The sequence below is a fragment of the Rhinolophus hipposideros genome (assembly GCF_964194185.1).
Source record: "Rhinolophus hipposideros genome assembly, chromosome: 26".
NCBI lineage: Eukaryota > Metazoa > Chordata > Mammalia > Chiroptera > Rhinolophidae > Rhinolophus > Rhinolophus hipposideros.
The window spans coordinates 8,862,796-8,877,027 of NC_138072.1; the positions used below are offsets into that span (position 1 = coordinate 8,862,796).

Below are 14,232 nucleotides of genomic sequence, written 5' to 3' on the forward strand. Positions count from 1 at the left end.
ATACGTATGCTATGATTTTTTTTTTAATCTCAAAGAAAATTTCTACATACAAAATCATGTTTATCTTTTATGATATGTCTATTTAAGTGTTCATATGGCCGGGTGTATTCCAAACAGGCATAAAGGAAAAAAAGAAAGAGGAAGTATTTGAATAATTCAGGTTTTAAAAACATGACCCTCACTTTCCTCACAAGTATGTGTCTCATTTAGGTGAATGCAAAGGTGGTTTTAGCCAGAATTACCTGGAGAATTGTAGTGGGAATAATCCCTTCTCAGAGAACCTAAACTTATCTGGATCATGTACTGTTATTGTAAGGAAATTTGAGAAATACAGAAACTGAAACCAACCTGTGGAAGGTGAGTAAGAACTTGAAACTCAATGCTTATGCAGGATTTTATGTAAAAACCAGGTGAGACAGAAGAGTGCATAGAAGACTTTGTAGGTCACATATGTATCCAAGGGGGGACTTTGAAAAACGTTCAGACAGAATCTACATCTGGACACATGGTGAGAACAGTCACATACGCTGAGAATTCTGTGTCTTCACATAAGGGAAAGGGGGTGAAGTTACTCTGCTGAGACATATGAGGAAAGCTTTGCATTCATGCAAATTCCTTGTCAGATAGTCATTTAGTTCTCTGGGTTCTCCTTCATTCGCTCCCTCCATTCACCCTCCAGGCCTCAGCTTTCTACCCACATACGTGTAAATTTAATGATCCCACGAAATACTGGAAGGAGACTGTACTCAGCTCCTCGAAGCTCTCACTTCTTATTAAGAGACGCCTCTATAAAGGAGAACGCGTAGTTTAGGAGTCACCCCAGGGCTGGAGCCCTAGGGTTACAGACCCAAGATTGTGGGGACATGAAAAGGAATTGCTCCAGCTTTTCCAGAAAGTGCCCCTTTCCTTCATCCACCCACACACATCCAGCAGAGTAATTCCCCCCCCCCCAGTCAAAGGTCTAGCTAAGGAAAGGGAGAGGGGCGACTGGAGTTGGTTCTCAGGCCATTTTATTCCCCAGATGACCAGTGCCTGGCTCATACAGGCAACTCTTTGGGTCTGGGAGAGTTCAAGCTAATCATCCCACCCACGGTGGACACAGCAACTCAGAGCACCACTCAGAGCACATGACTGTCTATCTGGTGTTTATGCTCTGATTAATCCTAAAATGGTGATCACGGTTTATAACCATAATCTAAGGCCATCTAGGAAGAGCAAGGCCCATAGGCAGGTGGCACAGGTGGCCGTCTCTGCCCAACCCTCCAGCATCATCTCGCTCACATTGTCTCTTCTCAGGGCTTAGAGTTTCTCAAACTGATGAATGTGTAAGAGGACAATCCCTTGTCCTGTCACTTTCCATAGTTCCTTGAAAACAGGAGCTATTTTAGAGAGTGGAATTTCTTCTCTCATTCACTAGTTCATTTGGAAACAAACGGGCCTCTCCTTTCTCTGCCCTCACTTCCTTCCATACACAGACAATTTATTCTCTAGGTTGGTCTGGATGGTGGAATGTCATCTTACACTGAGGAAGAGAACGTGGGCTCCTCCTATCTAGAGCCCCCATTTCCATGGAAAGCCCCAGAGTGTCTGGAGGCCACTCAGTAAGAGGCAAAACGCTAAGGGCAGGGAAAGAAAAGACTGCAGCTAGGAGAGAACTAGAAGGATCCAGGGTGCAGCAGGGTAGACAGCTAAGGCAGAACTCAGAGCAAGGATATTTTACTTTGCTGAGCCCCGGAAGCTTCCAAGTTCTAAGATTCCTGTCGGTGATCCGAAAAATTCCTAAAAGCAGAATGATCAAGGCGAGCCCTCCTCGCCTACCAAAGAACGCGAGTCTGGTGCACTGTGCTCACCTTCCAGCCCAGCCCCAGATTCTCTGCCAAATCCAATCGCAGGGATGGTGGCGATGGCACCCTCGGCCTTCTCCTGAGCAAGGAGTGTCTGAAAACAGCCGAGACAGGGTATTTGCACGCGGCTGAGGTTCAGGAGCAGTGGAAGCTGAGAAGCCAAGTTAGTCTAGTCAATGCAGGTCCACTAGCCGGCCTGAAACCTCGGTGGGTGGCGGGAGGTTACTCTTGAGCTAACTCCATCTCAAACCTCTTTTCCAACAGAACAAGGAGGAAAAACAGTCGGCTAGAGGTCATTCTTTGTTTTTAATTCTTTTCCCCATACCTTTCCTTTTACCACATCTTTTCTCTCTCCTTTTCCTTAACTTCCACCTTCTTAGATCTTGTTAACTACTTCCTTTTCTTCCTTTTAGGATTTCCGAAAAGATTAGACGCTCAGACCAACGCTCGACAGGACAGTTGAGTGGCATTTACTGCCTGGGAATGGGGTGGGGGGGGGCGGGAGTAAGACCCCACAGTCCCAGTTCCCAAATTCCCAGAATGTACAGGTCCCTGAATCTAGTTTCCAGCTGTAAAATTGTACTAAGTTTGAGATCTACTCATTCCCCCGCATGCAGCCCAGGGGATACTAGCAGAAACTTGCAACTGCTTTGAACTTGGCAGCTGAGTTTTTGAAAGCTGTTTGGGGCGGGCCGGGGTGAGAATCCCGGCAGCTCTGGACCAGGTAGGAGCGGTCCTTTTCCTGTCTGAACCAGACTGTCCTTGCAGTGTGAGCTCAGGGGTGAAACAGGGACATGGGCTGAGAAGGGACCACTTTCCCCGTTTCTGTGACAGGGAATTTTGGGTGCACACACCCTGCAAAGGAAGGTCCCCTTTCTGTGGCCCTTCCACAGTCTGGTGCTGGGTTTTCGCTCTCTACTAGTCCATCGGCAATTGCAGACGGAGCGCTTCGGGTAAGAGGCCATAAGGGATTCTAACAGCAACATCCACTGTTAGAGGAGAAATTGGTGGCAGGTAATAAATTCATCTGGGGAAGATGCAGTTCTCCCCTCGCTGCTACACAAGTCCTCCCCACACCTCCCCATTCTGCACTGGGGCGCTGATCTTAGCCCAAATTCATCCCAGCCGAAGGTTATATTCAACCACAAGTTTCTCCATCCCTCCCCCACAACGCACTGCCTGGCTCTGGGGGGAAAGGGTTGATTGACCTGAAATGAGCCAAGTCTCACGTCCTTGGCTGAGCGCTTGGAGACAAGCCCGCCTGATCGCAGCCGGGCACGCACAGCCCTTCCCTGCGCCAGAGATGCCCGAACCGTAGCGCTCCTTTCGCTCGGGGCTTGGGGGACTTCTCCAGCTCGCCCTGCCCCCTGGTCCCTTGACGTCTCAGTTCTGAACCGTAGAAGCATCGTCTAAGGCTTTGCCATTTAGAAAAAGAGGACCAGGCCCGCGGCACCACCACGATTCTCTTGCGCTTTTGCCATCTCTACAAGCGAGTCCTGTCCGTCGCCTCTCTGGGAAAAGGCGTCGCCGCGCCCAGATCTACCTGGAATTTAGGGACCTAACCCCCAGTATTTCCCTTGCTGGCCTCAGCCCCCGTACCCATGTCCTTCTTTCCTTCCCGCCCGGGGCGGTACGGAGACTCTAATGAAGACAGCGGTCCCCAAATCGCAGAGAAATGCTCTCAAATGGCGAGCCTTGGGCACTGCGTTCCCATCCAGCGGTGGCTGTCAGCGCGGAAGGAAAGGTCCCTGTCCTAACGCGCCTGTCCCCTCCCCCAGTGCTTGGGGCCGCGCTGCAGGCCGCTCCATCCCGCTTCTCCCCCACCCCTAGCCCCGCACAATTTTCTTCTTTATGCAGCACTCAAGCCCTGACCACCCCGCCTCCCACGTAATAGCAAGTTTTGTCTCTTTTCTGTGCCCAGATGCAAAGTCAGCTGGAAGTGGAGAGCAGGGGAGAATCAAAGATGCACGGAAACGGAGAATGAGAAGGGAGAAATCGAAGTGGGAGGGGAAGAAGAACAGAGCTGGAGGTCGGAGGGGCAGCGCCCGGGGCCGAGGGGAGTCCTGGGGGGCAGGCGGGCGTGGTGGCCCAGCCGCAGCGACTCGCCTGGGTCCGCCAACCGGTGCGTGGCCGGTCGGGTCAAGTGCGACTCACATGGTGTGACTGCAGGAGCCGCGCTCTCAACTCCTGCGGGCGGGTGCTTTCGGGGCTCCCCGCGATCTTCTCCCCGGCCGCCTGCGGTGTGTGGGCAGAAACAGAAACAAAACAAATCCCGCGACACAGTCCAGACCGACGGGCTGGCAGACGCAGCGGGGACCTCTGTCACTTCGCACCGGGAAGCAGGCGCGGGATTGCGGGCGGCGGAGTCTAGCCTATAAATAGCGAACTTTTAGACACAATCAACTAACAAATGAGAGGAGCAGGCGTAAGTTCGAGCAGGATTCCCCTTTGCGGAGTCCACCCGACCGCCCCTCCGGCCACCCTCCAGGCAGGATGAGGGTGGGGACAGATTCACAGAGGGGGTTGAAATTTAATTGTGTTGGAATTTACACGAGTTTTGTTATTTTCGCAGGGGGGGCCACTCTGCCCTTGGACTTTCCCTTGCTGCCCACTGTCGCTCCTCTTCCTGCCACCCCACCCCCACCTGGGCACTGCAGGCTGCAGCTAGAAAGAGCAAAGACTTAGGAGAGGGGGCTCCTTGGGCTTGGCTGTGGAAGCAGGAAAGGGGGGGGCACGGAGCCAGGTTTCCCTGGGATTCCGGGAGAGACGGAGGGAAAGAGGGAAACTGCCAGAATTCGGGATTTTCTTTACAAGCCAGGATGGGAATTTAGATAAGCCAGAGATTGGGAGGGAAGCGCTAAAGGGTGAGGGTAGAAGGCACACAGGCGTTCCTGGAGTGCCTTTTCCCAGGGGCAAACAGGAGCATACCAGGGCCTGGAACCCCCCATCTCAGCAACTGTACTTGAACCTTTGGCGCTAGCCCGGCGGGAGAGCGAAGGCCCACACCGGGCTTCTGTCCTCACTTGGCAGGGGGCCGCGAGCAGGTCTTGCTGGGAGGCGCCCCGGTCCTGCTCCCCAGCCCGCCAGGGCCCAGGCCCACTCACACCTGCCAATCCACAGTAAGGGGTCTATTTAACCTGGAGTCCTGAACGCCACAAACCCTCCACCCTCCTCTTTGCCTGGGGCCAGGGCGAGAGTGCGAATGGTGAGAAGCTTAGCTCAGTTTTCATTTTCATTCTTGGTGCTTTCTCAAAACTACCAGCCCACCCCCCAGGACAACAGACACTCACTGTCCACTGCCCAACTCCCACTTCAGGAGGTCGCTTCATTAAATGTATCTTGACTGTCACACACGAACCATATTTCATAGGACAGGTAATCGGGGTGGGTGAGGGTGCACAGGTTGGAGAAATCGAGGACGCTTCAGGTGAGGGTCCGCAGGTGAAAGGAGATCGCACCGCTTTCCTTAAAGTTTCCATTTTCCCCCCGCAACTCAGGGCCTTCGGAGTAGGGGGCCAAGCCAACCCCGTGGGTCTAAACACTGCCTCCAGCTGGGGTCTGGAGTGGGGAGCCAGAGAACCTGGAGCTTTCTCTTTCCATCGCCTACCCCACCGTCCTGCCCTCCATAAACGGAAATGGCAGCTGCCCACCCACGGAGGAATATCAAATACTATCCCCCACGCAGTTGGTGTGGGGGAGTTGCTCCCCATTGGCGCTTCTTTTTACACAGCTTCCCGTTACCTCGCGGTACACGGGAAACTTATTTTGTCCCCAGAATCCAGCCAAGTTTGGAAGGAGAGGAAAAGGCAGAGGTGCTAAGGGGGTGGCAGCGGCCGCTCTCTGTGCACCCACCGCCCCCAGCTCCACGGGGTGGAGGGCCAAGCACCTCATTTTCAGCCGGGGCGAAGCCCGTGCTCCATGCGCTGGGGCGGAAGCCGCGCTTCCCTGCTTCCCCAGGGACGTGGAGCCCGCTCGTCCCGCCCCAAGCTGAGCTGCAGGGTGCTCCCAGAAGGAGTAGGACGCAGCCCGGGAGTCTTGGGGTTCTCCTGCCTGGCTGGCGCTCCCCTTGCTACGTACCTGGCCCGGCCTTCCGGCTCCAGCTGCCGTCCGGGCTGGGGAGCCCGGCCCCAGCCAGCCGCACCCAGCGGAGCCCGCCCCCGCCCTCCCCGGGACGCTCCGCCAGATGTGGGGCGGTCTCTCGCGGGCCATTGGCTTGGGCCACTGCTTGGAGCTGACTTCCAGGATTACCCCAGGCGTTGCGGTCCCTTTGCGGGCTGAGGGAAGGGTACAGGCCAGCGCCTCACTTTTTACCTCACCCACACCTCCCCCCAATCCTTCGGGATCCCCTTCTTTCCACCCCTGGAGCCCAGGCTTTGAAACTGTAGCCACGCCGCAAACAAAGCGGGCCCAGCGTGGGGGTCAGATGGGTGCTTTCGGCGTTTCTCAAAGGTTCTGGTTGTTCGTACTAGGAGAACAGGCCCTATGGGGACAGAACTGACAGGCGCACAGGGGCCCCTTGGCTGTTTTCAGCCCGAAGTTCACGTCCATTGTTTGCTGCCTGGGGGAAAGCTGCCCAATGTGATAGATCTTTTTAGATCCCATCACTGGAGGAAAAATCCTGGTGATAACGATTATCTCCCGCTCAAGCTATCTCCCCATCGCCTCTATGCATGTCCCTGGCTCCAGCCCCTCGGGGAGAAGAGGAGGGTAAGAGGTGGGAGGAGGACTGGCCAAGCCGCTGCCCTCGCATGGGACCCAGAGGCAGGAGGCCACCTCATCCGTCCCATCCGCTCCGGGCTGAGCAGAGAGGACACGGCGGGTTTCTTTCTCTGCCAAGCCTCACGTTCCTTTCAAATGATTTTAGTCTGGTGCGCCGGTCTATCCATATACATTTCCAATCTCATGGCTCATAAACTATTAGCAAAATGGTTTCATTATTCACCTTCTGTATCCTACAAAAGGGAGAGCAGGGAGCGGCAGGAAGGCAGAGTGGGGGTGGGGGGGCCGTCGTTGGACACTAGTTAACAATTACATTGCCCGCGTTTAAATCATGGCTCAGACTGCCTTCTTCAAGCTGACACTCTACAAATCTGATCCGTTTCCAAGGATCTCTAGCCGACCCCCTCTCTACCCCCACCCGTGCCTTTCTCTCTTTCTGTCTTTCTCTCCATCCATCAATATCCATCTCTCCTTAACACCCAGGTTTCTAGAAGGACCAGATGAATAGCGGAGACACTGCAAATCCATTATTTGCTTCATTAGGTGTCATCAATAAGGCACGCCCTTCAGATAGGACACATACAATTAACTAGTTGAAATGGCCACCCCATGGTCCCCTTTTGGGTGGTACTGGTGATGGAAACGCATGCCAAACCATCCTAAGACACAAGTCTAGGAGGATAACCAAAAAGTTGGCTAGAGGCTCAGTGTGGCGCCAAGGTGCCGGAGTCGGCTCTGGCTTCCTCAAGCTGTGGAAGTGAGGAAGTTGCAGGTGTGTGTGTGTGTGTGTGTGTGTGTGTGTGTGTGTGTGCGTGTTCACGCGTATGCCAGCGAGCACTCGCGCGCAAGCACGCCTGTGTGCCTGTGTGTACAGAGGAGAATGGGGAGCTAACAGATCGGGATCTTTGACTCTGAGAGGTGGCAAGAAATAATAATAACAATGAATGATTCAACACGAAATAAAAGACACATAGAAGCGAGCTGACTCTTGGAGGCCTGAGCACCGAGCGCAAGGGGCTAAGTCTGGTAGAAAACCGCGGGCAGGAGCCAGGTGGCAGAAGCATTCTGGGGCGACTATAACCCCGCCCAGCTCCTCCGCTGGGGGCGAGGATGCTATTAAGTGTCTCCATCAATACTTGAACTTCTCATATAAATGTATTTTATCTAGGATGGCTCTATCACAACGCGCGCGCGCACACACACGTGCGCCCCCCCCCCACACACACACACACTTCCCTGCACTTTTTGAAAATCTGAAGGAAGCTAGGCAAGCGGGCGTGCGGTAATTATCCCTGCATGTGAAACCAATCTGGCCCCTGTGCAATCGCCGGCGGCGGCGGCGGCAGCGCTCGGACCCGCAGCCCCCCAGCGCTCGCTGGGTCACCGCGCCGCGTGGCAGCCGCTCCCCCGCTGTTTAATATACATGGAGTGGGAATGCAGGGAAACGGATCTCAAGCCTTCACATCCTGCACACACACACTCCAAAAAAAAAAAAAAATCAATTTGCTATTTATTTTTGAAATCTATAGATTTCGGGAATTTTTTTTTTTCCCCAGCCTGACCCCCTTCCAGAACGGCGGCCCGCATTTAATTACGTCTTTTAATGACTTTTTTCCTTATTTGCTATGACTATTTCATGTTAAGGGCGGGGGCGGGGTAGAGTTTCTTTGGGGGGTTTTCAATTCTGGTATCTTCAAAAAGATTTGCCTTATGTGTTAATTGCATGCTGTTAAGCACATCTGGGACTGTGTGCTGACCAACTCCGACCAACTTTTAATTAACACATTGACCCGGCGAAGAAGCAGCCGCCCGGCCTCCCCCTCGAAATATGTATATGAGCCGCTGGGAAGGCGCTGGGCCCTGCGCCGCCAGATGCGTGCAAGGAATTGCCTGCGTCCAGGGCCGGGAGGAGATGCAAATTGCAACCGTTCGCTCTCTTTCTGCGAACGTTTTTCTCGCCTCACCTCTAGGAAAACAACAAAGAAAAAGAGTAAATGACCAGCTCCTGGAGCAGGCTTCTTACTTCCTTTAGTGTGATTTGACCCTGGGCGTGGGAGTTGGGAGAATGGGAGGGAGAACCCCCAAAGCCATTTCTCTCCAGTCTGACTTGGGCTTGGACCCTTTGAATGGACCGCGTTCTCTGTTCAAGAATCCAAGCGGTGGCCAAGAAGCCTATGGAAAGAGAGGAGGAGCCACTGGCTACCTTTTGGGATTCTGACCCTTTCCTCCCAAATTCCTGGCCTTCGCCCCAGGCTGTCCAAGGCTAAGCCACAAACTCTAGGGTCCCAGGTCTGAGGAGGAAAAGGTGTTTCTCCTGTTTGGGGCTCAGTGAGGTCGGGCGCCGGCTAGGGAAACTAGTGGCTAATTTAGGGTGGTAGGCCCTTGCACAGGAGTCTGGGCTGTTCAGGGGAGGTCTTCTAGCTAGGCCTGTCAAATCCCATCTGAAGGGAGGTAGAGGCCCAGGGTGCAGCACAGAGGATGTCACCTGCAGATAGGCAATTGCACCCAAAGTCATTTCACTCAGAACTGATGGCTGTTCACCGAAGTAGTGCCCTCAAAGTGCGTGCCTAGCCTGTCTCCCTGAAGAGCACAGATGCGGGGTAATCCCCAGATACGTACTCATTTGCTCTTTCTGCATCTCATCTCCACCGCCTCTCTCTTCTAAGTGCTTAGATTTAGCAGACATCTCTATAAAAAAATGTCAAAGTGGTGTTCCTTCCCCCAGCCATAAAAAAAGTTGGAGGGAATCACTCCCACGTTACCGTTTAACGTCCCCTCCAGGTAACCGTTGAAGTTTCTTGTTTGACATTTTTCATTCCCCAATACAGAACTTTTCAATAAATGCGCAGTACCAGCAGGAGCAGAAGTCTGTGTGGCAGTAAATCCACAGCTATCTGCTTGAACCATGTCAATGCTTTGGGAAATTTAATGTGACAAGATTACTCCCCAAATTCCTTCTACTTCTTTTCTTTTTTTTCCCCCTTGTTCTTATTCTCCTTTATTTTTGTCCTTCCCTTGAATCTACTTTTCCTATCAACTTATCAGAGCATCTGCCAAATTTAAAACTAGAAAGGATAAAGTAAGAGCACAACGTTCTTATTCCTATGAGTTGTTCCAGATTGTTCTATATTCCGATAAAGGTATAATCAATACACATCTTTAGTCAGGAAGGAAAAACAACTACAACTACAATAACAACCAGTTGGTAAATTACAATACCCCTCTGCAAAGATAAGGCCTTTGGAAAGTTTGCACGAGCATTGCCCAAATGGCTTTGAGTTTTAGTGGATGGACCACTAAATTTGCTCAATTTGTGAGCTACTTATTTCAGCTCACAAATTGATCTGCAAAACCGCTGCGCACACCTGATATCCAGGGGAAAACAAGACTTGGTAACTGCAGCTGGTGCTTTTGATTTCCTTTGCCTGGTAAGATGTATGTGGAGGTGTTTTGATAAGAAGGGGGGAAAATGGAGTCAGCAGTTTGATTTGGGAACTCTTTTCCTGCTGAATATGGTTGCAGGTTTAAACTGAAGAATGTGTTTCTGCTGGGGACATTTGCATGACACATCCATATGCATTAGCAGCTGCAGGATATTATATCATCCGTTCTGTGAGCGGTTATCTTTTCTTCCCCTTCTGTCTTTCTCAAAGGAAGTAGGTAAGTGGCTTACAGGAGAACTAGATAGACTTTAAACATACGTGAATGTTTCTGTGTCCTTCAGGCCCCTGGCACCTAACTAGCCTGTAATAACCAGTATCTTTTGAGGATTTTGGAATATTTGAAGTAGCTAGCCTTCCCGGTTACATTGATTTTTTTATTTACACTAATGGATTAACAGTGTATAAAATATAATGAAAGAATTGTTCAGAGAAAGGAGCCTTGGTGATTCGACTCAATATTTAGGAAAAAGGTGTCCTCAACATTCTTTGGTTAATTTGCTTAGTGACTTAACAGAGAAATTTTTTAATAGAAAAAATTCCCCTTTATGGTTTCAGTTTTTGCTTCCTGATACTTGATAGAGGCAATATTTTTTAATCAAGACATCTAAGCCCTGGCCACACACTGGCCTGCCGAGATGGTTTTAGAGACCCCCAAGAGCAGTTCTAGAAGACGTTCGCTTCTTCAGATAGTATGTGAGCTGTGCAAAGGCCCCGATCTAATATCCACAGCCATTCTGCATCCAATCCTCCCTACACTCGATTTCATGTGTGTGATCCTCCCTGAGTTCCAGAGATCTATAAACAGCAGGAACCACAATGTCAAATTGAAATAAAAAAGGAAACCAGGTTCTTATTTGGCCTGGTTCCATTCAGACACTCAGGCTATTTTTATAAAAAGAAAACTGTACACTTAAATTGTGGCCATCAGCCATAGTCACTAGGAAGCATATGGAACCCAAACCAAGAGACAACACAAGCACATTTAAAAAAAAAATTACCTCTTATTTCTGCTCACACTCAGGGTTTCATGGAATTATTTGAGAATAATCATACTCAGATTTTCAAAGTACGGGTATATTTCAGGTGTATTACAAAGTGAAACCAAATCTTACACACACACACACACACACACACACACACACACACACGAACAGAGACTAATTCTTATCAGGAATCGTGATGACTAAAGAAGATATTCTCCTAGAGATATGATGGTTTTTGCCATTTTTGTGAAGCTTTTTTGGTCACCAGAGAAGGTATTTAGAGGAAAATACGAAATGACAATAATTAGAAAAAGAGTGCCATCCGTTTTTTCCTAAAACTTGAAACTAACATGCACTGTTGTACAAATGTGCATGCACAATGATACATGAATATTCATGAGGCTAAATAATAATCTATTTTTATGTCTTGTTTCCAGATGTTTGCAAATATCACCAGTGCACTGGTTTGACCTAACCCAAAGGCAGTTAAGACCTCGGCTATTCAATTGGATGACAGATGTTTTAGGCATCACAGAACACATTTCTCCTGCTCTCCATCACACAAAAGTTGTTTTGTTTGTTTTTTCTTTAACTCTTCAACTTTAAAACAATAATTGAATATAATGGGGGAGGGTGGAGTAAAAACAGTTGCTTGATACTATGGAATGGAAAAATCAACGAGCTGCATTATTGTACTCAATGAATTATTTCAGGGATAATTAGAACAGCCCATTGTTAGGGCTGGTTAGCTGAGTTGTTTAGCACATGGCCCAGAATTGATCTTGTGGTCATTTGTATTCATACTCAAAAGCTACATATCACATACCCTAGACAATTATGTACCAGAAGTAATAAGAGGAACAGATGAGAATGTGGACAAATTTCTACAAACCAAAGAAAACTCTTTACTTTTAAAAGTGTACATCTTATTTGCAGCATTAAGTACAAAAGAGATTGTGTATATGTTTGCAATCTCAAATAAATCTCATAAGATGTATCAAAGAGCAGGAAAAGGGAGCCAAAATACGTAATTGAGGCTCCAATGGGAGCTTAGGAAGGATGAAGAATGCTGCACCTACCTGGGTATTATTTAAATTTTTATGATTTAAAATTTTATGTCATTTAAAATTTTACAAATCAGATGCTACTGCTTAATGTCGATTTCCTTATCTTTAGATAAAAAAGATTTTTTTTTTACCTCCTTTCAGATTGGATTTTGATATGAAACATTTCTGGATGTATGAATGGTATCAGTAGAATTTAGGATACGGGGGAATCTGAGGGAATTACTTATTTGCTCATCCATTCATCTCTTGGTGATGTTTACAGAATCTTTCTATTTTTCTCTCAAAGGCTTTCTTTGTCATAGGTCACAATATCAGATTCTTTGAAATACAGTGGTTAACAAAGATAAAACAGACCATCACAATGGGTCACTCTTGATATAACAGATCCCAATCAAAAACCAACAGAAGTATTCGTAAATCGGTACTTCACTCTATGACCATTTATTTACACTCATTTTCAAGAACTAGCAGCTAGTTAACATGGATATTCAAAAGCCCATGATTGTAGTCCAGCCTGTAAGGAGCTCAGAAGCCACCATTCCATCTTACCAACAAGTAAAAGACTGAATACACTGAAAAATCAATTGCGGTTAGATCCATCAGAGAAATAAGGTCACAGGGCAAACTGTCGTTCCCCCCCTCCCAAATTGGAGAAACAGACAAATGAATAGAGATAATTACAACTTGTGGGAATAGAAACCCAGGAGCTGAAACGGCCTCAGGAACTATGACGGGGGTAGGGAAACCTGAACTGCAGTAGACAAATTGCTGGAAACTCAATGTGGACAAATCTGTGAGTTAAAAGCTCCAGAGGGAGCCAATCATGGACAGGACACCGTCCTTTTGTGGGTTTTTGGTGCAGGAGCTCTACCAGGTCCTCACAGTGACTCTCAGAGAAAAGAACTCTTCTTACTTCTGAGGGAGGAAGGGAAAAGGAAACATTTTAAAATATACCATAGCATTCTGCGTTTCTCAACAAGGCCTGCTCGCAGGAGAAACTCATTAGCCAGAGCCTAATCTGTTGGGGTATATCAGAGCCTATCCAACCTGGGGAAAGGGAAATACCCAATGCCAGGCCCTCTCGCTATCCTGTGCCTGCTAAGGGGGGGAGATGGAAACTGAGATGCATTGGTGAAATTCACCGTCCAGAGGCACAGGCTCATCAAAACGCCGAGACCTAATCATAGGACGAGGGACACTTCCCTCCCCTCACACTGCACCACCACATTGCAGAAGGCTTATTTCCTATGGTTCCTCTACCCAGTACATCATGGCTTTCTTTCAACAAAAAATTATAAGGCATACTAAAAAGCCAAAAAGCACAGTACGAAGAGACTGAACAAGCGTTACAACCAATCAGATATGACAGGAGTGTTGGAATTACCAGACCAGGATATAGATGCATATGACAAAAATGTAACAAAGGACAACAGAAACAAATAGAGCTAATCCTACTATATCAATAATCACCTAAAACATCAATGGTCTAAATACACGACTTGAAAGACAAATTAGTCAGTGGCTCAAAAAAAGCAAGGTCCAACTGTATGTTGAATATAAAGGCAAATATAGATTAAAAGCAAAGGGAGGGAGGAAAACATATATGCTAAAACTAATAGAAAGGTGGAAATAGCTGTACTAATTTCAGACAAAGCAGATTTCAGAGCAAGGAAAGTTATCAGGGATAAAGAAGGGCATTACATAATGATAAAGGGGTCGATATCCTAAGAATACATAACAATCCTTACTGTGTATGCACTTAACAGCAGATCATCAAATTATGAGAAGCAAAAACTACTAGAACTGCAAGGAGAAATAGATGAATTCACTTTTATAGTTGAAGACTTTAAAACCTCGCTATCAGAAATGGACAGATCCAGCAGGCAGAAAATCAGTAAGGACATTGTTTAACTCAAAATTTAAAATTTCCACTCTGTGAAAGATAAAATCAAGGTAATGAGAAGACAAACCACACATCTGATACAGGACTGTTACCCAAATTATATAAAGAACCCTTAAAACTCAATACCACAAAAACTAACAAGATGATTAAAAAATTGGTAAAAGACCTGAACATACACCTCATCAAAGATACACAGATGACAAGTAAGCTCATGAAAACATGTTCAATATCATATATGTCATTAGGGGATTGCAAATTAAAACAACCGTGAGG

At 48.3% G+C, this 14,232-nt stretch overlaps 1 protein-coding gene across 1 annotated transcript in view; it reads right to left on the reverse strand.

Annotated features, from left to right (window-relative positions):
- Positions 1-6,009, reverse strand: part of ESRRG (estrogen related receptor gamma) — a 532,991-nt gene extending 526,982 nt beyond the window's left edge. The window contains exons 1-2 of the mRNA XM_081039347.1: positions 5,922-6,009; positions 3,999-4,216 (exon numbers count right to left, since the gene is read on the reverse strand). The gene's annotated coding sequence lies outside the window, so the exon portion shown is untranslated. The remainder of the gene's footprint in view (positions 1-3,998; positions 4,217-5,921) is intronic.
- Between the last annotated feature and the right edge of the window lie 8,223 nt (positions 6,010-14,232).